This window comes from Panulirus ornatus, chromosome 9 (assembly GCF_036320965.1).
Source record: "Panulirus ornatus isolate Po-2019 chromosome 9, ASM3632096v1, whole genome shotgun sequence".
Classification (NCBI taxonomy): Eukaryota; Metazoa; Arthropoda; class Malacostraca; order Decapoda; family Palinuridae; genus Panulirus; species Panulirus ornatus.
This window is the reverse complement of record NC_092232.1, coordinates 1291867-1316021: the sequence shown is the minus strand read 5'-3', so window position 1 is coordinate 1316021 and position 24155 is coordinate 1291867. Positions and strand designations below refer to the sequence as shown.

Here is a 24155-nt window from a genome sequence, read left to right as displayed (position 1 = left end):
GAGAGAGCAGAGGAGGGTGTTTTGAAATGGTTTGGGCACATGGAGAGAATGAGTGAGGAAAGATTGACCAAGAGGATATATGTGTCGGAGGTTGAGGGAACGAGGAGAAGTGGGAGACCAAATTGGAGGTGGAAAGATGGAGTGAAAAAGATTTTGTGTGATCGGGGCCTGAACATGCAGGAGGGTGAAAGGAGGGCAAGGAATAGAGTGAATTGGAGCGATGTGGTATACCGGGGTTGACGTGCTGTCAGTGGATTGAATCAGGGCATGTGAAGCGCCTGGGGTAAACCATGGAAAGCTGTGTAGGTATGTATATTTGCGTGTGTGGACGTATGCATATACATGTGTATGGGAGTGGGTTGGGAAATTTCTTTCGTCTGTTTCCTTGCGCTACCTCGCAAACGCGGGAGACAGCGACAAAGCAAAAAAAGAATATATATATATATATATATATATATATATATTTATATATATATATATATATATATATATATATATATATATATATATAATGCGTATGCGCAATAAATTTTTGTGAAAATGATTCAGTTTATCAATTAAATATACTGCGTGCATGTATGCTTACAAATTAGAAACCCTTCAGAAATAGTCGTTAATCATATTTCACTAGATTAGAACAAATATATAAAGGAAATAATAATCTCATTAAACAGCTTGAGTTAATTCTCGAGTGTGTGGCCACCATAATATATGGTCCTTCCGGCCGCCAGGTGCGGCGCCCACTGTGTGCGTGTGTTAGTGCGTCGACAAGCAGCACCCGCCCCGCGCTGCCAGACGCTCACAACTCTTCCTATTTCTCACTCAATATTTCACCACCATGAAATACTTTTTTGTCATTTATTCATATATATGCTATAAGTGTAAACACAAGTGTTTGTTAAAGGTGACACTAAATGTGAGAGTAGAGGATTTACTGAAAACTAACGAGAACAACAACAGCTCATGAGAAGCAGGAGTGGGGCAGTGAGGCCAGGTCTGAGGGAGTAAGCACAAACCTCGCTAGTGTATCTCAGAACGTCTGTGTAGGTGTTACTTACCTGTTGCTTGGCCTGTGGGGAAGTGGGATTGATAGTTGAGAATATTTACAATCGCAGGATTGAATGATATAGTAGATGAATAGCAGATTTCCTTATGAGTTAGATATACGTGGCATATTTTAATACCGTATTTTTCGGTTCATTCCTTCAGGGAATTATTTATGTATCTTTTCCGTTTGTATTGTGAATATATGTCAATCAAAGAATAAAATATATGTAAACATGGAAATCTAGAATGGAAAATACCTGAAAATTCTATCTCAATGAAGGAATTTAAAATCGACGCTTCAGAATTTCGCCAAAGTTCAGATATGTTTGAGTGAGTTCGAAGTTCGAACTGCCGAGCGACCAAAACTTGGCCTCGAAGTCAGTGTGCATAGTACACCCCTGTGCGGCGTGGCCGAGGCTGATGGCTGGGGAGTATATGCATCATTTTTCAACACATCTTAAAACTTTTCCAAACAACAAGTAACAATGTTCCAGTGAGATAGGCCATACTCTCTCATGTGCATATAGGACGATACCTCCCGTATAACACGCTACGCACAGAAGGGGGCCCTCGCGCAGGGAGGTATGGTAACATATATATATATATATATATATATATATATATATATATATATATATATATATATATATATATATATGAGAAAAAGGACTCAGTCGTGCGAAGAATGTAGAAAAATAAAATGGTAATTTTTGCGTTTTATTCCGAGGCATCTTCACAAAGTCTTGATGAAACCTTGAAAAACAGTACAACTCGATACTACTTCCATGTTCGTCGTCAGGCTGTACAAATTCATACGTACAGACTCGCCAGTGACTGCTGCTCTGGAAAGCCTGAAGCTATAATCTTTCGTAAACGAAAATGAGGGAAGGAAAAACCCCGGGTAGGATCTGGTCCGAGCAGCAGACGTGGGATTCTTGTAAAGGATATTTGATCTCTTGAGTGGAGGTTCCTGGAGTGGCATTATGATGGTGATGAGCAGTGCAGAAAGTTAGTGGGAGTCTTGGCCTGGGGAAGTTGTTATCCAGGGAGGAGGGGTATGTCCGCCCATCCCTACCCCTGTCTCCTCCAGAGGAAGAGATCCTTCAAGACGCAACGGAAATTTGATTAAGGTAATTAAGAAGCTAATCAAGAGCTATCAATCAATTTTCTGGTCCGTGCTGATGAAATGCCGGGATGCATTTAGGAAGAAAATAACAGTTTATCTTAATGATAAAAAGTCTTGTCGTAGATCTTTATTCGTTATATAACGAAGTTGATAAATGATGTATAACCAGTTCATATAACCTGACCCACTAGTGGTTGATGGAAGAATGATTGGCATGTGACGGACCAACAGGCCCTGCTCACACCACGGGAGGTGGACGAGTGATTACAGGTAATGAAACCCAACTCACACGTAATGGGAAACCCAGTCAGGAGCTGATGGGGAGGACGTTGAGGGGAAACTGCCTCCATTCCTCCTCCAAAATAGGAAGACTGTAATAAGGAAAAATCTTGGAACTGTACTGTTCTGCCAAATCATCCTGAGAGATCATCTCAACACAAGAGTTCTAGAAAAGGAAAAGAGGAAAAAACAAAACCAGCTGATGGTTGGGGGAAATTCTGTTTTGATTCTCAAAGAAATACGAGGAAGAGTTTATGTAAATTTTGTAAAATACTGGAAGTGGCGAGGAGGCTCAGACTGCTGCTGCTGCTAGACCACAGGCCCTAGTTAATGGCTCCCATGATTATATATACCTGTATATATATATATATATATATATATATATATATATATATATATATATATATATATATATATATAATCAGTAAGAATTGTCTTGGTGACTCATACTTGATGAGGTATCCAAGGAGCTCCTCACTGATCGGAGTACTGTCATAGAAGTTGATTTAATAATGTCCTCATGATTACTGATAATCAAATGTTAATCTCACGACATAAAACTGATCAAGGATTGTCTTAATCGTCTCTCTAAGGATCAGTGTATCCTGTGAAGGAATGTGGTTATCACACGTACCGTGCTAGACATCTTTTGAGAAGCCTGTGTGCTGAGGGCACGCCTATTACCGGGCGGCGACGTGCTGGGTGGGTGGCGTGGTGGGCGGCGTGATGGGTGACATGGTGGGCGGCCAGGCTCATTGGCAAGGAGGGCGACAGGTCAATTTGTCAGGCCGGGTACTCTCTTGATTAGCGTGACGGAATCAGGTTAGCACAACACGACGATTTCATTTCTCAAAACAGACCAGTCTGTTATTTCCCGTGCTGACGGTTGGTTACTGGCTGATCAACTATTGACCTGACAGCGATTAATTGATTAAACAATAATCAATAACCAGTTATTGCTGGATCATAGGGATTATTTTTTTTCATCGTTACATGAAGTCAGGAATCTTTCATGCTGGAATTCGTGGTAAATGGGATTCAATATAGTCACCGTAAAGAAAACGAGGAGCGCGTTTCCTTCTGTTGTGTGGAGCTGACCTGATCTCCCTGCTGAGGGCACCCTCTGACTAATCAGGTGCATATTGCACTAATCTGATCTCTCGGCTTGAGGCCTCCGCATCTCATTAGGTGCATGTTGCGCTGATCTGATCGTACTGGGGGCGCCTGCGGCTTATCATATACGGTCGACCGAGGGAGGGGCAACGTGGTGAGACGCCAACAAACAGACCACTGAGCAGTTCAGCTCCTGGTGGTGTTGGTCGAACGCGCTGTGGTGGATGCTAGGTTTGTGAACTTATGTAGGAGGCAGGTATGATGTAGGCGTGAAGTTATTTAGTTATGCGAGTATAGCAAAGGGTTAATGAGAGAGAGAGAGAGAGAGAGAGAGAGAGAGAGAGAGAGAGAGGGGGGGGGAGGAGCGGGAGTGGAGCAGTATCTACTTACGACGAAATTTTGCAAGCATGCAGCGACAACGCGTAACGCTCACCGCAGGAAAACCTAGAATTACGAAGAACGATACGTGTGACTTACGTATAGTCAAGTGTCATGTATGAGAAGAAAATATTGTATATCTATAGATTGAATATCAGCAACCCGCGTGTGGGTGGAGAAAGAAGATGCAGAAACCTGGGCTAAAGGAATGAAACTTGACAGCCACTGAAGTGCTGGCTCATTTCGCAGCCGCCCAACGTCCTAGGTATTGTACCTCCCTGGCAATTGGCTGCCTACGGCCTTCTACATAGAGAGAGAGAGAGAGAGAGAGAGAGAGAGAGAGAGAGAGAGAGAGAGAGAGAGAGAGAGAATGTGTGAGTGATGACGAGGTGGAGGATAGAGAGAATAATTGAGAGAGAAAATTTTGTTTGAAATAATAAAGAAAGTATGGAGGTAATTAGAGGCTGAGTGAGAACGTCAGGAAAATTTCCGAGGGTAAACCAGGTGTATAAGAGAGCAATATATATATATATATATATATATATATATATATATATATATATATATATATATATATATATATATCAGTGAAAATACTTCGCTCTCAAGAAAGAAACCATAATCCGCAGCCACTCAGCACCTACACAACGAAACAAGCATCTCCCATTACAATCCCACCTACTCTGCTTGGCATTTTATTCTTTAAAAAAGGTTCTGGGTCTCTCTCAACTAAACCAACTCCAAAACTAACTTATACTCTCAGATTCCATCTACCCTTAGCAAACTTAACACTAACAAAATACATACAGAAGATGACCAAACAGGCATCAAACAACCACCCTCCCAACACCATCCTACCTGAAGTATTACACCGCTCTGGAACCACAATCCCCAGACATATACGAGTCACGCTTTCTCACCTACGCTTTGGATACCACCCATCTTTACAACTTGACAAAACACAGATTCAACATTTCTTACGTCCACTTGTGCTCAAGATGAAACTTTGATACTGACAACACCGAACACTTACCCCTAAGTTGTCCTGCACTCACCTCAAACACACATCACCACACACCTTGGCCTATGATACCTTCCACTGGAAGTGGCTGGCCTACGCCCTGCAATATCGTCATAGAAGGGCCTCCCGGGAAAGGAATATATATATATATATATATATATATATATATATATATATATATATATATATATATATATATATATATATATATTATCCCTGGGGATAGGGGATTAAGAATACTTCCCACGTATTCCCTGCGTGTCGTAGAAGGCGACTAAAAGGGGAGGGAGCGGGGGGCTGGAAATCCTCCCCTCTCGTTTTTTTTTTTTTAATTTTCCAAAAGAAGGAACAGAGGGGGCCAGGTGAGGATATTCCAAAAAAGGCTCAGTTCTCTGTTCTTAACGCTACCTCGCTAACGCGGGAAATGGCGAATAGTTTAAAAGAAAGAAAAGAAAGATATATATATATATATATATATATATATATATATATATATATATATATATATATAGAGAGAGAGAGAGAGAGAGAGAGAGAGAGAGTTTGAACCTCGTGTTGTCTTTTATGCCATAGTGTTTTTTATTACTGGACGTTATTTCTGTGAGAATTGAGCGAAATTAAAATCTTTATGCGCAATTTGATATATATATATACATACATATATATATATATATATATATATATATATATATATATCTTTCTTTTCTTTCATACTATTCGCCATTTCCCGCATTAGCGAGGTAGCGCTGAGAACAGAGGACTGGGCCCTTGAGGGAATATCCTCACCTGGGCCCCTTCTCTGTTCCCTCTTTTGGAAAAAAAAAAAAAATATATATATATTCCTATGAGTCCACGGGGAAAATGAAACACGAAAAGTTCCCAAGTGCACTTTCGTGTAATAATCACATCATCATGGGACACACAAGAGAAATATAACAGTTAGTTGATATACATCGAAGAGACGAAGCTAGGACGCCATTTGGCAAACATGTGATTGGACAATCATGTTATTGGACAATCACATGTTTACCAAATGGCGTCCTAGCTTCGTCTCTTCGATGTATATCAACTGACTGTTATATTTCTCTCTTGTGTCTCCCCTGATGATGTGATTATTACACGAAAGTGCACTTGGGAACTTTTCGTGTTTCATTTTCCCCGTGGACTCAGGAATATCTTGAAAACGCGCAAAATTGTGATCCTTTCCAATATATATATATATATATATATATATATATATATATATATATATATATATATATATATATATATATATAACTAAATGAATATTGTTAATACATGATTAGGTGGGTAGAAAGAGAAAACAATGAACATATGACTATAACATGTAATGAGGACAGAACACCAGCTGTAAGTGCAGGTGTGACTGCACACGGACAGTGAAAGCAGAAAGTGAAACACTCTATACAAGACGACTGTGAAGCCCTTAGAGAGAGAGAGAGAGCGAAACAGGGAGAGAAAGAGACAAATAAAAGGTAAGTAATTTCTTAAGTTTCTCCTTAGATGATCAGATTTTCCTGAGAACGTAAATTGTTGCTTGGGCCACAAGCTGGTGGCTTCCGTATGTTATCCAAGGATCGGAAACGGAAAAGGATTCTTATTTTCCAAAATTATTTCAGGTCTTACCATTACTGTTACAAGAGACGGGGAGGGTTGAGGCTCCCAGGTAGGAGGGCGAATCAAAGGATAAGCTGCTGTAAGGAGTGTTATATCATAAGAAAACCCACACACACACACACACACACACACACACACACACACACGACACTTCTTCCATGCAAGCTAGGAAGCGGCAGGAGCAGTTGACTAGCCTCCTCCTCTGTTTCTTCGTTTGAAAACCAGTACAACGAGGAAAGGATTTCCAGCCCGCAACACCCAACCATTTGGTCACCTTCTACGACAAACTGGAAATACGTGGGCAGTATTCTTTTCCCCCGTAGCCTCAGGGATGAAATTATATATATATATATATATATATATATATATATATATATATATATATATATATATATATATATATATATATATATATATAATCTCTTTTTCGTACTTTTTCGACGTTTCTTGTGTTAAGAGAAGGGACTCGTTTGCTCACGTCCAATCTCTATCTGTCATGTGTAACGCAACGTCACCACAGCTCACTGTCCACAACCAGGCCACACAGACCTTTCCATGGTTCACCCCGACAGCTTCATATGCCCCGGTTCAACCCACTGATAACAAGTCACCGTTTGTGTATCAGGTCGCTCCAGTCTACTCTATCTCATGCACGCCTCACGTCCTCCTGCACGTTCAGTCCTCGTAACTCAAAGCGTCGTTCACTCAATCCTTATCCTCTCAACCTAGATCTCCAACACATTGTTCCCTCCACTTCTCATGTATATACCGCCTTAGTCAGTCTCTCCTAACTCATGTTTTCTATCTGTTCATAGCATTTCAGCGCAACTACTCAGGTCTCTCAGAAACATCCGCTCACACCCATTCTCTGGCTGTCATGTACAATGCACCGAAACCACAGCTCCCGATCCACAACCATGCCCCACAGACCTTTCCATGGCTTACTACGGACACTTCACATGCCCTGGTTCAGTCCACTGACTCTGCGTTGTCTCCACTACCCCACATCAAACCAATTCACTCTATCCCGTGTACGCCTTTCACACTCCTGCATGTTCAGGCCTCGATCTCTTGAAATCGAAATCTTTTTCACTCTACTCTCTATCTCCAACCATATATATATATATATATATATATATATATATATATATATATATATATATATACATGCACACACACACACACACATGTGCGCAGAGGTTATCACTCAGTTCGCTCATTCTGTATAGTAGGTAAACTTATGGAGAGGATTTTTCGAGACAAGATTGTAAATAATTTTGAGGATCTCCCCTTAATTTCGACGAAATCACTCATGTCTGACAATGTGCTTGATTACTTTCGTAATATGATCAGTATGTATGATGAAAGCTTTCAATAAAATTCCTCATCAAAGATTGACTACAAAAGTTAGATCACGTGGTATGGTCAAGGTTCAGAATGGCTGAACGTATCAAGTGGAGTGCCACAGGGATCAGTCTTGGGACAGGTTATTTTTTCTCATACGTATTGATGATTATGAGCTGCGTTGTAAGATAAAAGAAATCGTCAAGTAAACTAAGCTAGTAAATAGATTTACAACTGGAATTGAGTGTGTATTGCCTCAAACTGACATAATCTGATGGACTGAGCTTCCTCGGTAGCAGATGTATTTTATCATCGATAATTGCCAAGTTTTGATGATCGAGAGTAAAGAGAAGAATGCAGACTACAATATGGAGTCTGCTGAACACAGAGAATAAATGAAGAAAATGAGTTAGATGTCATAATCTCTGAAGACTTAAAGCCAAGTAAGCAATGCATAAAATAGGGTTGATGGTAAACAAATTTCTTGGATTAATAAGCTCCTAACTCTGTCTTAAACTCTAACCTACCGGACACACACCCATCAGAAACCGCACTCCCTAGACCAACACGAGTCACACTCTCCTGCTACCGCTCTGGACATCTTCACAACAAAACTACAAACGACGTTTCAACATATCCCAAGACCCTTCATGCCCAAGATGCTGCTACCATAAAGAAGACACCGAGCACATACTGCTCAACAGCCCAACACTTTCTACTCATAGACGTTCACAAAGCACAACGTTCTATGATCTATGACCCCTACTGGTGGATGTGGCCAGCTTTCTGAGAGCTGCAGGAGCCTCATAAGGGTAGAGGGAACTACGGCAGGAAGATAGAGTGGTATATATATATATATATATATATATATATATATATATATATATATATATATATATATATATATATAGAGAGAGAGAGAGAGAGAGAGAGAGAGAGAGAGAGAAAGAGACAGATATGTATATATATATATATATCCTTTGGGATAGGGGAGAAAGAATACTTCCCACGTATTCCCTGCATGTCGTAGAAGGCGACTAAAAGGGAAGGGAGCGGGGGGGCTGGAAATCCTCCCCTCTCGTTTTTTTTTTTTAATTTTCCAAAAGAAGGAACAGAGAAGGGGGCCAGGTGAGGATATTCTCTCAAAGGCCCATTCCTCTGTTCTTAACGCTACCTCGCTAACGCGGGAAATGGCGAATAGTATGAAAGATATATATATATATATATATATATATATATATATATATATATATATATATATATATATATATATATATATTTAATGTATGTATGACTCATGGTGAGGTGCCTGAGGATTGGCGGAATGCGTGCATAGTGCCATTGTACAAAGGCAAAGGGGATAAGAGTGAGTGCTCAAATTACAGAGGTATAAGTTTGTTGAGTATTCCTGGTAAATTATATGGGAGGGTATTGATTGAGAGGGTGAAGGCATGTACAGAGCATCAGATTGGGGAAGAGCAGTGTGGTTTCAGAAGTGGTAGAGGATGTGTGGATCAGGTGTTTGCTTTGAAGAATGTATGTGAGAAATACTTAGAAAAGCAAATGGATTTGTATGTAGCATTTATGGATCTGGAGAAGGCATATGATAGAGTTGATAGAGATGCTCTGTGGAAGGTATTAAGAATATATGGTGTGGGAGGAAAGTTGTTAGAAGCAGTGAAAAGTTTTTATCGAGGATGTAAGGCATGTGTACGTGTAGGAAGAGAGGAAAGTGATTGGTTCTCAGTGAATGTAGGTTTGCGGCAGGGGTGTGTGATGTCTCCATGGTTGTTTAATTTGTTTATGGATGGGGTTGTTAGGGAGGTAAATGCAAGAGTTTTGGAAAGAGGGGCAAGGATGAAGTCTGTTGTGGATGAGAGAGCTTGGGAAGTGAGTCAGTTGTTGTTCGCTGATGATACAGCGCTGGTGGCTGATTCATGTGAGAAACTGCAGAAGCTGGTGACTGAGTTTGGAAAAGTGTGTGGAAGAAGAAAGTTAAGAGTAAATGTGAATAAGAGCAAGGTTATTAGGTACAGTAGGGTTGAGGGTCAAGTCAATTGGGAGGTGAGTTTGAATGGAGAAAAACTGGAGGAAGTGAAGTGTTTTAGATATCTGGGAGTGGATCTGGCAGCGGATGGAACCATGGAAGCGGAAGTGGATCATAGGGTGGGGGAGGGGGCGAAAATCCTGGGGGCCTTGAAGAATGTGTGGAAGTCGAGAACATTATCTCGGAAAGCAAAAATGGGTATGTTTGAAGGAATAGTGGTTCCAACAATGTTGTATGGTTGCGAGGCGTGGGCTATGGATAGAGTTGTGCGCAGGAGGATGGATGTGCTGGAAATGAGATGTTTGAGGACAATGTGTGGTGTGAGGTGGTTTGATCGAGTGAGTAACGTAAGGGTAAGAGAGATGTGTGGAAATAAAAAGAGCGTGGTTGAGAGAGCAGAAGAGGGTGTTTTGAAGTGGTTTGGGCACATGGAGAGGATGAGTGAGGAAAGATTGACCAAGAGGATATATGTGTCGGAGGTGGAGGGAACAAGGAGAAGAGGGAGACCAAATTGGAGGTGGAAAGATGGAGTGAAAAAGATTTTGTGTGATCGGGGCCTGAACATGCAGGAGGGTGAAAGGAGGGCAAGGAATAGAGTGAATTGGAGCGATGTGGTATACCGGGGTTGACGTGCTGTCATTGGATTGAAGCAGGGCATGTGAAGCGTCTGGGGTAAACCATGGAAAGCTGTGTAGGTATGTATATTTGCGTGTGTAGACGTATATATATACATGTGTATGGGGGGGGGGGGGGTTGGGCCATTTTTTTCGTCTGTTTCCTTGCGCTACCTCGCAAACGCGGGAGACAGCGACAAAGTATAAAAAAAAAAAAAAATATATATATATATATATATATATATATATATATATATATATAGTGTAAGAGGTCACAGTGGTGCACGTGATTTAGTATATGCATATAACCACGAGGAAAATGAAACGCAAATTCCCAAATGCACTTTCGTGTAATGATTATATCGTCAGGGGTGAATATATTTACCCCGATGATGTGATCATTACACGAAAGTGCACTTGGGAATTTATCGTGTTTCATTTTCTTCTTGGTTTCATTATATTTTAGATATCTGGGAGTGGATCTGGCAGCGGATGGAACCATGGAAGCGGAAGTGGATCATAGGGTGGGGGAGGGGGCGAAAATTCTGGGAGCCTTGAAGAATGTATGGAAGTCGAGAACATTATCTCGGAAAGCAAAAATGGGTATGTTTGAAGGAATAGTGGTTCCAACAATGTTGTATGGTTGCGAGGCGTGGGCTATGGATAGAGTTGTGCGCAGGAGGATGGATGTGCTGGAAATGAGATGTTTGAGGACAATGTGTGGTGTGAGGTGGTTTGATCGAGTAAGTAACGTAAGGGTAAGAGAGATGTGTGGAAATAAAAAGAGCGTGGTTGAGAGAGCAGAAGAGGGTGTTTTGTAATGGTTTGGTCACATGGAGAGAATGAGTGAGGAAAGATTGACCAAGAGGATACACGTGTCGGAGGTGGAGGGAACGAGGAGAAGAGGGAGACCAAATTGGAGGTGGAAAGATGGAGTGAAAAAGATTTTGTGTGATCGGGGCCTGAACATGCAGGAGGGTGAAAGGAGGGCAAGGAATAGAGTGAATTGGAGCGATATGGTATACCAGGGTTGACGTGCTGTCAGTGGATTGAATCAAGGCATGTGAAGCGCCTGGGGTAAACCATGGAAAGCTGTGTAGGTATGTATATTTGCGAGTGTGGACGTATGTATATACATGTGTATGGGGGTGGGTTGGGCCATTTCTTTCGTCTGTTTCCTTGCGCTACCTCGCAAACGCGGGAGACAGCGACAAAGGAAAAAAAAAAAAAAAAAGAATATATATATATATATATATATATATATATATATATATATATATATATATATATATATATATACTGTTTATGTGGACCCCAAACTCTGATTGAGCTCATTATAAAACGAGTGCGGAATTTGATGCGGTAATTGATAGGGTGATTGATCTGCTGATTGCTGTGGGGTTTGATGTGGTGATTGATGTCAACTGATGAGTTTATTTGGTTATTGATACGGGTCATTATGTGAGGGTAGTTGATGAAAATGTATGGTTGCTGATGAGGGTGTTGATGCGCTGGTTGATGTTATGGTTAATTTGATGTTTTTCGACTTTTTCTCTTTGCATAGTTGATGATGGCTGGCAAGTCGATGTAGAGGCTATCATAAACGTCGGACTGGTGGATCAGTTGATGGAACTGATGCTTCATGAATCAGTGAATCCTGTTCACGACGAACTAGATGAGTAACGTGTGGTGGGTCCTGAGGTTACCAGCCCGCCAACAATTATCAGATTTCGCCAACAAAAATAACCTGAACAGCTCTCTCTCTCTCTCTCTCTCTCTCTCTCTCTCTCTCTCTCTCTCTCTCTCTCTCTCTCCCAGCCTTCCTGGGCCCGACTGTCTCGGAAGTTTGCCGATGTCGGAGATAGTTGAGGGGCGGAGGGGAAAGTTAGGTGCAACCAGAAGCAGTCATCTGTCTCATTCCGTCTCCCTTTTATACGAGAGAGAGAGAGAGAGAGAGAGAGAGAGAGAGAGAGAGAGAGAGAGAGAACTGATATCTTTTGTAACCGAGTCTTTGAAGGAAGGTGAATTCCCTGACGTGTCATTGATGTTAGTCTTTGATCACTACCTAGCCATCACCGATTGATCTTTGACTTCGTGCTTATCACAAGGAGGTCTTACTGATTAATTTCTGACGACATCGGTCACTACCCTCATATCATGCTATTTTCCTTCTCGTCTTATCATTATTGATCAGCGGCAGTATTTCCTGGATGTTTTTTTCAGTATCGATTGATGTCTGTTAGATTCCTTCCTTCGTGATTTTAACAACTGATCATTGACGTCATCATCATTTCCACGTCATCAGTGCTTAATCACCTCTGTTTTCTATCTGTCCATGCCATATCAACACCAAGTGATTAATAGCATTTACTCTTCCGTCAGTGCTCCCGCGACCATGGATTGATCATCGAAGAAATCAACAGGGCATCATGAATTGATCAATAATTGATCCCTCTCATCACTACCCCGGCATCATTTATCAATTAGTTATTGATCACTCTCATCACTGCTCCGGCATCATGAGCTGATCAATAATTGATCCCTCGCCTCGCTGCTCCTGCACGGATCAATGATTACTGATGGTACAAACTAAAGGACAAAATCAGTGATTGCTTGCTGGAGGTGCATCAAGCAAGCAACTTGGCGGCTCCAGAAAATGTTATTCGTGCTGGTGGCGGCCCCAGACTCGCCAGCGGCTCGTCAATGCGCCGAGAATTGAATTATCCGAATTTTATTTATGATGAAACAGCGTTTACAGTCAGCAAAATGTGAGGACTGGAGTTGCATATGCAGCAGCGCAGGGTTTTTGCTCCCACGTCGAGAAACGTGGGATGTATAACTCGTCCGACACATACAGACGCACGGTCAGACACGCTGAAACACACACACACACACAGACGGCCAGGCCCACACCAGAGACGTATACACATTCTCTGTCTCTCTCTGTCTCTCTCTCTCTCTCTCTCTCTCTCTCTCTCTCTCTCTCTCTCTCTCTCTTCTCAGCCTCTGTGGTGTAGCGGTTAGGGTGTCGACCTGTGAAACTCACGGATCCATGTTCGAACCCCGGTTCAAGTAGGCAACTCTCAGTCCATCCAACCGTCCGTTCTCCTCTTGTGTGTTGGTCTTCATATTGATGCCTGGAGTAGTAAGACCAGATATACATAAATGTTCATACATACAAGGTTAAGAGACGGGACAACACGAGTTATAACGCACAAATAGCAATCACACACACACACACACACACACACACACACACACACACACACACACACACACACACATGCCCCTTATGTTCATCTTTTGTGACTGATTAACTAGTTCATATTGTGACCTCCCACTTTTGTCATTTATCAGGTGTATATATTCAGGTGAATGGCTGCCTGAATTCAATGAACCGTTCTTTATTCATGTACCTATGGAATATCTAATCTATACATGACGCCTACGTGAAACCTTCCTTATATATATGTTTGTGATATTTCCATGTGACGTTAGATCCTTCGTAATTAAAAAAAAATCGCAGTCTCCAGTGCCTTGTTCTAGGCATTATTATCCAGTCGTTGGGTAATTGGCAACGAAAATCACTGGGGAAAAATTTGAACTGGAAAAAACTAATTGGCTGTTTTATTATGATAGTTTCCAGATGTGAGTCATGTATTCATTAATGACAACAGTGATGACCAAAATGATCATAGGAAGATCAATGATGATGATGATGATGATGGTGATGATGATGATGATGATGATGATGATGATGATGATGATGATAATGATGATGGTGATGAACGCAAGTGGAAAGTCACCATCGCCAAGGCTGTACAGCTACATCACTGAGAGTACAGTCTCGAAAGAAGTCCACATTACCCTGATACTGGATGTACATACATATATATATATATATATATATATATATATATATATATATATATATATATATATATATATATTTATATATATATCATGTTTCAAAACTGCTCTCCGTTTCCTGCATTAGCGAGGAAGCGCCAGGGACAGACGAAGTAAAGGTCTCCTTCGCTCACATTCTCTTTACCTGTCATGTATAATGCACTGAAGCCAGTAACCCCCTAGCCAAACCCAAGCTCCACAGTCCATTCCGTGGTTTTCTATTACCACGTCAACTGCCATGGTTCAGCCCACCGACAGTACGTCGCCCCCTGTATACCACGTCTTGGCTTGGATAGGGGGATGAGATCATAGTTGAGGTTGCATGTATGATAATAGATAACGTAATAAATCGTTGTCAAAAGCGGCGGGAAAACTGGTGGTCACGTCATCGAGGAGGTGGAGCCAGAATTCAACACCAGCCAATCAGGGGAAGACCCGTATAGCCGCCCGGCAAAATAGAAGTTTGTTCTCAGTTTAAACAATGTATTCTTCTCTCATGTCGTTAGTTTATGTCAACAGGGCTTTACGCCGAGACGTAACAGAGTAAAATTCCAGCTCCATTCTTCCACCATGATCCACTCATATATATATGAATATATATATATATATATATATATATATATATATATATATATATATATATATATATATATATATATATATATATATATACATATATATATAAAACTGAAAGTTGATGGAGAGAGGTGGGTGATTATTGATGCATATGCACCTGGGCATGAGAAGAAAGATCAAGAGAGGCAAGTGTTTTGGGAGCAGCTGAATGAGTGTGTTAGTGGTTTTGATGCACGAGACCGGGTTATAGTGATTGGTGATTTGAATGCAAAGGTGAGTAATGTGGCAGTTGAGGGAATAATTGGTATACATGGGGTGTTCAGTGTTGTAAATGGAAATGGTGAAGAGCTTGTAGATTTATGTGCTGAAAAAGGACTGATGATTGGGAATACCTGGTTTAAAAAGCGAGATATACATAAGTATACTTATGTAAGTAGGAGAGATGGCCAGAGAGCGTTATTGGATTACGTGTTAATTGACAGGCGTGCGAAAGAGAGACTTTTGGATGTTAATGTGCTGAGAGGTGCAACTGGAGGGATGTCTGATCATTATCTTGTGGAGGCTAAGGTGAAGATTTGTATGGGTTTTCAGAAAAGAAGAGTGAATGTTGGGGTGAAGAGGGTGGTGAGAGTAAGTGAGCTTGAGAAGGAGACCTGTGTGAGGAAGTACCAGGAGAGACTGAGTACAGAATGGAAAAAGGTGAGAACAATGGAAGCAAGGGGAGTGGGGGAGGAATGGGATGTATTTAGGGAATCAGTGATGGATTGCGCAAAAGATGCTTGTGGCATGAGAAGAGTGGGAGGTGGGTTGATTAGAAAGGGTAGTGAGTGGTGGGATGAAGAAGTAAGAGTATTAGTGAAAGAGAAGAGAGAGGCATTTGGACGATTTTTGCAGGGAAAAAATGCAATTGAGTGGGAGATGTATAAAAGAAAGAGACAGGATGTCAAGAGAAAGGTGCAAGAGGTGAAAAAAAGGGCAAATGAGAGATGGGGTGAGAGAGTATCATTAAATTTTAGGGAGAATAAAAAGATGTTCTGGAAGGAGGTAAATAAAGTGCGTAAGACAAGGGAGCAAATGGGAACTTCAGTGAAGGGCGCAAATGGGGAGGTGATAACAAGTAGTGGTGATGTGAGAAGGAGATGGAGTGAGTATTTTGAAGGTTTGTTGAATGTGTTTGATGATAGAGTGGCAGATATAGGGTGTTTTGGTCGAGGAGGTGTGCAAAGTGAGAGGGTTAGGGAAAATGATTTGGTAAACAGAGAAGAGGTAGTGAAAGCTTTGCGGAAGATGAAAGCCGGCAAGGCAGCAGTTTTGGACGGTATTGCAGTGGAATTTATTAAAAAAGGGGGTGACTGTATTGTTGACTGGTTGGTAAGGTTATTTAATGTATGTATGACTCATGGTGAGGTGCCTGAGGATTGGCGGAATGCGTGCATAGTGCCATTGTACAAAGGCAAAGGGGATAAGAGTGAGTGCTCAAATTACAGAGGTATAAGTCTGTTGAGTATTCCTGGCAAATTATATGGGAGGGTATTGATTGAGAGGGTGAAGGCATGTACAGAGCATCAGATTGGGGAAGAGCAGTGTGGTTTCAGAAGTGGTAGAGGATGTGTGGATCAGGTGTTTGCTTTGAAGAATGTATGTGAGAAATACTTAGAAAAGCAAATGGATTTGTATGTAGCATTTATGGATCTGGAGAAGGCATATGATAGAGTTGATAGAGATGCTCTGTGGAAGGTATTAAGAATATATGGTGTGAGAGGAAAGTTGTTAGAAGCAGTGAAAAGTTTTTATCGAGGATGTAAGGCATGTGTACGTGTAGGAAGAGAGGAAAGTGATTGGTTCTCAGTGAATGTAGGTTTGCGGCAGGGGTGTGTGATGTCTCCATGGTTGTTTAATTTGTTTATGGATGGGGTTGTTAGGGAGGTAAATGCAAGGGTTTTGGAAAGAGGGGCAAGTATGAAGTCTGTTGGGGATGAGAGAGCTTGGGAAGTGAGTCAGTTGTTGTTCGCTGATGATACAGCGCTGGTGGCTGATTCATGTGAGAAACTGCAGAAGCTGGTGACTGAGTTTGGAAAAGTGTGTGGAAGAAGAAAGTTAAGAGTAAATGTGAATAAGAGCAAGGTTATTAGGTACAGTAGGGTTGAGGGTCAAGTCAATTGGGAGGTGAGTTTGAATGGAGAAAAACTGGAGGAAGTGAAGTGTTTTAGATATCTGGGAGTGGATCTGGCAGCTGATGGAACCATGGAAGCGGAAGTGGATGATAGGGTGGGGGAGGGGGCGAAAATCCTGGGGGCCTTGAAGAATGTGTGGAAGTCGAGAACATTATCTCGGAAAGCAAAAATGGGTATGTTTGAAGGAATAGTGGTTCCAACAATGTTGTATGGTTGCGAGGCGTGGGCTATGGATAGAGTTGTGCGCAGGAGGATAGATGTGCTGGAAATGAGATGTTTGAGGACAATGTGTGGTGTGAGGTGGTTTGATAGAGTGAGTAACGTAAGGGTGAGAGAGATGTGTGGAAATAAAAAGAGCGTGGTTGAGAGAGCAGAAGAGGGTGTTTTGAAGTGGTTTGGGCACATGGAGAGGATGAGTGAGGAAAGATTGACCAAGAGGATATATGTGTCGGAGGTGGAGGGAACAAGGAGAAGAGGGAGACCAAATTGGAGGTGGAAAGATGGAGTGAAAAAGATTTTGTGTGATCGGGGCCTGAACATGCAGGAGGGTGAAAGGAGGGCAAGGAATAGAGTGAATTGGAGCGATGTGGTATACCGGGGTTGACGTGCTGTCAGTGGATTGAATCAGGGCATGTGAAGCGTCTGGGGTAAACCATGGAAAGCTGTGTAGGTATGTATATTTGCGTGTGTGGACGTATGTATATACATGTGTATGGGGGGGGGGGTTGGGCCATTTCTTTCGTCTGTTTCCTTGCGCTACCTCGCAAACGCGGGAGACAGCGACAAAGTATAATAAAAAAAAAAATAATAAAGTATATGAATATCCCTGGGGATAGGGGAGAAAGAATACTTCCCACGTATTCCCTGCGTGTCGTAGAAGGCGACTAAAAGGGGAGGGAGCAGGGGGCTGGAAATCCTCCCCTCTTTTTTTTTTTTTTAATTTTCCAAGAGAAGGAATAGAGAAGGGGGCCAGGTGAGGATATTCCCTTAAAGGCCCAGTTCTCTGTTCTTAACGCTACCTCGCTAACGCGGGAAATGGCGAATAGTTTGAAAGAAAAAAAGAAAAAGATATATATATATATATATATATATATATATATATATATATATATATATATATATATATATATATATATATATATATATATATAAAGGTAAAATCGCACTTCAGTAGGAATTCAGATAGTTCGCTCAGTAATACTTTACAATACACAATACACAACATGTTTCGAGGAGACAATCTGCCTCATCAGGTGTAAATAATTCATAAAGTTTCAAATTCCAACACCGACACAAAGGCTCGTACATCCTCTTGCCGCCATGACAGAGTAGACGAGGCGGTCACAGGATGCACACAAGCCTTTGTTGGTGGTGTTGGGATTTGAAACTTTATTTACTGATGAGGAGAATTGTCTCCGCGAAACAAGTTGTGTCTTGTGCCTCGTAAAGTATTACTAAAGAGAATTATCTGAGCTCCTACTGAAGTGCATTTTCAATTATATAGATATGCATATATATGTATGTATGTATATATAAATATATATATGTATATATGAATATATGTATATATGTGAATAAGAGCAAGGCTATTAGGTACAGTAGGGTTGAGGGTCAAGTCAATTGGGAGGTGAGTTTGAATGGAGAAAAACTGGAGGAAGTGAAGTGTTTTAGATGTCTGGGAGTGGATCTGGCAGCGGATGGAACCATGGAAGCGGAAGTGGATCATAGGGTGGGGGAGGGGGCGAAAATGCTGGGAGCCTTGAAGAATGTGTGGAAGTCGAGAACATTATCTCGGAAAGCAAAAATGGGTATGTTTGAAGGAATAGTGGTTCCAACAATGTTGTATGGTTGCGAGGCGTGGGCTATGGATAGAGTTGTGCGCAGGAGGATGGATGTGCTGGAAATGAGATGTTTGAGGACAATGTGTGGTGTGAGGTGGTTTGATCGAATAAGTAACGTAAGGGTAAGCGAGATGTGTGGAAATAAAAAGAGCGTGGTTGAGAGAGCAGAAGAGGGTGTTTTGAAATGGTTTGGGCACATGGAGAGAATGAGTGAGGAAAGATTGACCAACAGGATATATGTGTCGGAGGTGGAGGGAACGAGGAGAAGAGGGAGACCAAATTGGAGGTGGAAAGATGAAGTGAAAAAGATTTTGTGTGATCGGGGCCTGAACATGCAGGAGGGTGAAAGGAGGGCAAGGAATAGAGTGAATTGGAGCGATGTGGTATACCGGGGTTGCCGTGCTGTCAGTGGATTGAATCAAGGCATGTGAAGCGTCTGGGGTAAACCATGGAAAGCTGTGTAGGTATGTATATTTGCGTGTGTGGACGTATGTATATACATGTGTATGGGGATGGGTTGGGCCATTTCTTTCGTCTGTTTCCTTGCGCTACCTCGCAAACGCGGGAGACAGCGGCAAAGCAAAAAAAAAAGAAAAAAAAAAATATATATATATATATATATATATATATATATATATATATATATATATATATATATATATATATATATATATATATGAGTCAACGGAGAAAATGAAACACGATAAGTTCCCAAGTGCACTTTCGTGTAATAGTCACATCATCATGGTAGACACAAGAGAAAAATATAAGTCATTTGATATACATACACAATCGCATGTTTACCAAATGGCATCCTAGCTGCGTCTCTTCGTTGTATATCAACTTACTATTATATTTCTCTCTTGTGCCTCCCTTGATGATGTGATTATCACACGAAAGTGCACTTGGGAACTTAACGTGTTTTCCGTAGACTCTTAGGAATATATATATATATATATATATATATATATATATATATATATATATATATATATATATATATATATGGGAGGGTATTGATTGAGAGGGTGAAGGCATGTACAGAGCATCAGATTGGGGAAGAGCAGTGTGGTTTCAGAAGTGGTAGAGGATGTGTGGATCAGGTGTTTGCTTTGAAGAATGTATGTGAGAAATACTTAGAAAAGCAAATGGATTTGTATGTAGCATTTATGGATCTGGAGAAGGCATATGATAGAGTTGATAGAGATGCTCTGTGGAAGGTATTAAGAATATATGGTGTGGGAGGCAAGTTGTTAGAAGCAGTGAAAAGTTTTTATCGAGGATGTAAGGCATGTGTACGTGTAGGAAGAGAGGAAAGTGATTGGTTCTCAGTGAATGTAGGTTTGCGGCAGGGGTGTGTGATGTCTCCATGGTTGTTTAATTTGTTTATGGATGGGGTTGTTAGGGAGGTAAATGCAAGAGTCTTGGAAAGAGGGGCAAGTATGAAGTCTGTTGGGGAGGAGAGAGCTTGGGAAGTGAGTCAGTTGTTGTTCGCTGATGATACAGCGCTGGTGGCGGATTCATGTGAGAAACTGCAGAAGCTGGTGACGGAGTTTGGTAAAGTGTGTGGAAGAAGAAAGTTAAGAGTAAATGTGAATAAGAGCAAGGTTATTAGGTACAGTAGGGTTGAGGGTCAAGTCAATTGGGAGGTGAGTTTGAATGGTGAAAAACTGGAGGAAGTGAAGTGTTTTAGATATCTGGGAGTGGATCTGTCAGCGGATGGAACCATGGAAGCGGAAGTGGATCATAGGGTGGGGGAGGGGGCGAAAATTTTGGGAGCCTTGAAAAATGTGTGGAAGTCGAGAACATTATCCCGGAAAGCAAAAATGGGTATGTTTGAAGGAATAGTAGTTCCAACAATGTTGTATGGTTGCGAGGCGTGGGCTATGGATAGAGTTGTGCGCAGGAGGATGGATGTGCTGGAAATGAGATGTTTGAGGACAATGTGTGGTGTGAGGTGGTTTGATCGAGTAAGTAACGTAAGGGTAAGAGAGATGTGTGGAAATAAAAAGAGCGTGGTTGAGAGAGCAGAAGAGGGTGTTTTGAAATGGTTTGGGCACATGGAGAGAATGAGTGAGGAAAGATTGACCAAGAGGATATATGTGTCGGAGGTGGAGGGAACGAGGAGAAGAGGGAGACCAAATTGGAGGTGGAAAGATGGAGTGAAAAGGATTTTGTGTGATCGGGGCCTGAACATGCAGGAGGGTGAAAGGAGGGCAAGGAATAGAGTGAATTGGAGCGATGTGGTATACAGGGGTTGACGTGCTGTCAGTGGATTGAATCAAGGCATGTGAAGCGTCCGGGGTAAACCATGGAAAGCTGTGTAGGTATGTATATTTCCGTGTGTGGACGTGTGTATGTACATGTGTATGGGGGGGGTTGGGCCATTTCTTTCGTCTGTTTCCTTGCGCTACCTCGCAAACGCGGGAGACAGCGACAAAGTCTAAAAAAAAAAAAAAAAAAAAAAAATATATATATATATATATATTATCCCTGGGGATAGGGGAGAAAGAATACTTCCCACGTATTCCCTGCGTGTCGTAGAAGGCGACCAAAAGGGAAGGGAACGGGGGGCTGGAAATCCTCCCCTCTTTTTTTTTTTTTCCCCAAAGAAGGAACAGGGAAGGGCCAGATGAGGATATTCCCTCAAAGGCCCAGTCCTCTGTTCTTAACGCTACCTCGCTAACGCGGGAAATGGCGAATAGTATGAAAGAAAGAAAAGATATATATATATATATATGTATATATATATAGTCCGATAGACTTATGCACTGATGGACATTCATATATAAAAGCATCCTAGTATCCCGTCATGGAGGCAGCCTGACAATGTGTAGAAAACTTTTCTCTTAACAACAACATCTGGAAAGAAAGTCACTCTCTTGCTGGAGGATCTTATTTCACGTGCGGTCGTGACATGAGGTGTGCCTGTAGCTGCTGGGTCGAGGGTTGGGTCAGGTCCTGGTTTGATCTGGAGCCTCAGGTGTGGGTAGGAGGCCAGGGAAGACGTGGGGTGGCTCTTGATTGGGAGGGCGAGGAAGTTATAACGGCTGTAGGGAAGGAGTTGCGTGAGGGAGGGAGGGAGGGAAGGAGTATGACGGTAATGCCAAGGGAGTGACGGAGGAAGGAGGTTATGTGGAGGGGAGTATCTGAAGTAGGAGTAAAAAAAAAAACGGGAAGGAAGGAGGTGGGCGTAAGATATTGATGGCAGAACTAAGGAGACTAGTGGTACAGCGAGAGGGAAGAAAGCAAAGAGGATAGAGGAAGGAAGGAAGAATAAGGGAGAGATTGTGCTCACAAGTAGCAATGGGGGAGGAATGGAGGTGGAGGCGAGAAGAAAGGAAAAATGGAGAATGAGTATAGGACGTGCCTCTTGCTATATATGAATATATATATATATATATATATATATATATATATATATATATATATATATATATATATATATATATATATATATATATATATATATATATATATAATCAGTATAAAGAATAGCGAACAGAAGGAACAAGCTTGGAAAAACTAAAAGAGAGGTGGTTCGTGGACATGGAATAAAGAAAATAAAACATGAATGGAGAGAAGGTAAAAATGTTTCGAGATCGTAAAGAGGAATGTATGACCAGAGTGGGTAAAGCGTTCAGAGATGTAGAAAGGAAAAACAATAGGACAAAACGAAGAGAGTAAAGAAAAGTAGAATGGATGAAAAAGAAATGATAGAGGTATTTCTTTCTTGCATACTTGATCGCCGTTTCCTGTGGCGGCGAGGTAGCACTAGGAACAGACAAAGATAGGCCACATTCGCTCACATCCATTCTCTAACTGTCGTGTGTAATTCACCAAAATCGCAGCTCCCTATCCACATCTAGGCTCCACAGACCTTACCATGGTTTACCCCGGACGTTTCACATGTCCTGGTTCAGTCCATTGACGGCACGTCGACCCCTGTATACGACATCGTTCCACGCACGCACGCCTTTTACCCTCCTGCATATTCAGGCCCCGATCGCTCAAAATCTTTCGCACTCTATCCTTCCACCTCCAATTTGGTCTCCTGCTTCTCCTAGTTCCTTCCTCTTCTAACACATAAATTCTCTTTGTCAACCTTTCCTCCCTATTCTCTCCATATGTGCAAACCTTTTCAGTAAATCATCTTCAGCTCTCTCAACCATACCCTTTTGTTTCTTTACCATGCCACGCTCTAACCCTTTTTTACTTACTAGATCAAACCACCTCACACCACATCTTGTCCGCAAACATTTCATTTGTAACACATCCACTCTCTGTAGCCCATGCCACGCATCCATATGATGATGATACGACAACTATTCCTTCAAACTTATCCATTTATGCTCTCCTAGATAACGACTTTTCCACACGTTCTCCAGCGCTTCCAGAGCCTTCGCCCCCTCCCCTCGCCTATGACTCACCTCAGTCTCCATGATTCCAGTTGCTACTGTGTCTACGTCTTAGTATCTAAGACACTTCACTTCCTTCTATTCTTCACCAATCAAACTCTTATCCCAGCTAACCTGGCCCTCAACTCTGCTAAACCTAATAACTCTGCTTTTACTCACATTGACTCTCAGCTTTTCACATTCCCAGACTCAGTCACCAACTTCTGCAGTTTCATACTCGAATCTGCTGCCAGCAGTGCTGTATCGTCAGCAAACAACAACCGAGAATATAGCAAAGGAAGATGACATATGGGGAATAAAGATTTGAGTACTGTGGCCGATTGGAGAGTTATAGTACAGTAACAGTATGGGATATGCCAGGGAGGGCCAGGTAGGTGGTGAGCCAGGCAGGTTGTGAGCCAGGCAGGTGGTGAGCCAGGCAGATGGTAAGCCAGGGAGGGCCAGGAGGTTGGTGTGCCAGGGAGAGGCAGGCAAAGTGGGGTGCGATGGAAGGACAGTCATAACTGACACCTGCCTAGAGAAAATTGTTGTGGATAATACTTGTGATTATTATTACGGAGGAAAAGTTTTATACAAGTGTTGTACCTTGTGTACATGTGCTGTGTTTACTCTTATGTTGACACACACACA

The 24155-nt window shown here is 41.8% G+C and overlaps 1 protein-coding gene across 1 annotated transcript in view; it reads left to right on the top strand.

The window, feature by feature from the left end:
• Positions 1-6277: 6277 nt before the first annotated feature.
• LOC139750153 (protein sidekick-2-like) overlaps positions 6278-24155 on the top strand; it is a 186132-nt gene continuing 168254 nt past the window's right edge. The window contains exon 1 of the mRNA XM_071664487.1: positions 6278-6460. The gene's annotated coding sequence lies outside the window, so the exon portion shown is untranslated. The remainder of the gene's footprint in view (positions 6461-24155) is intronic.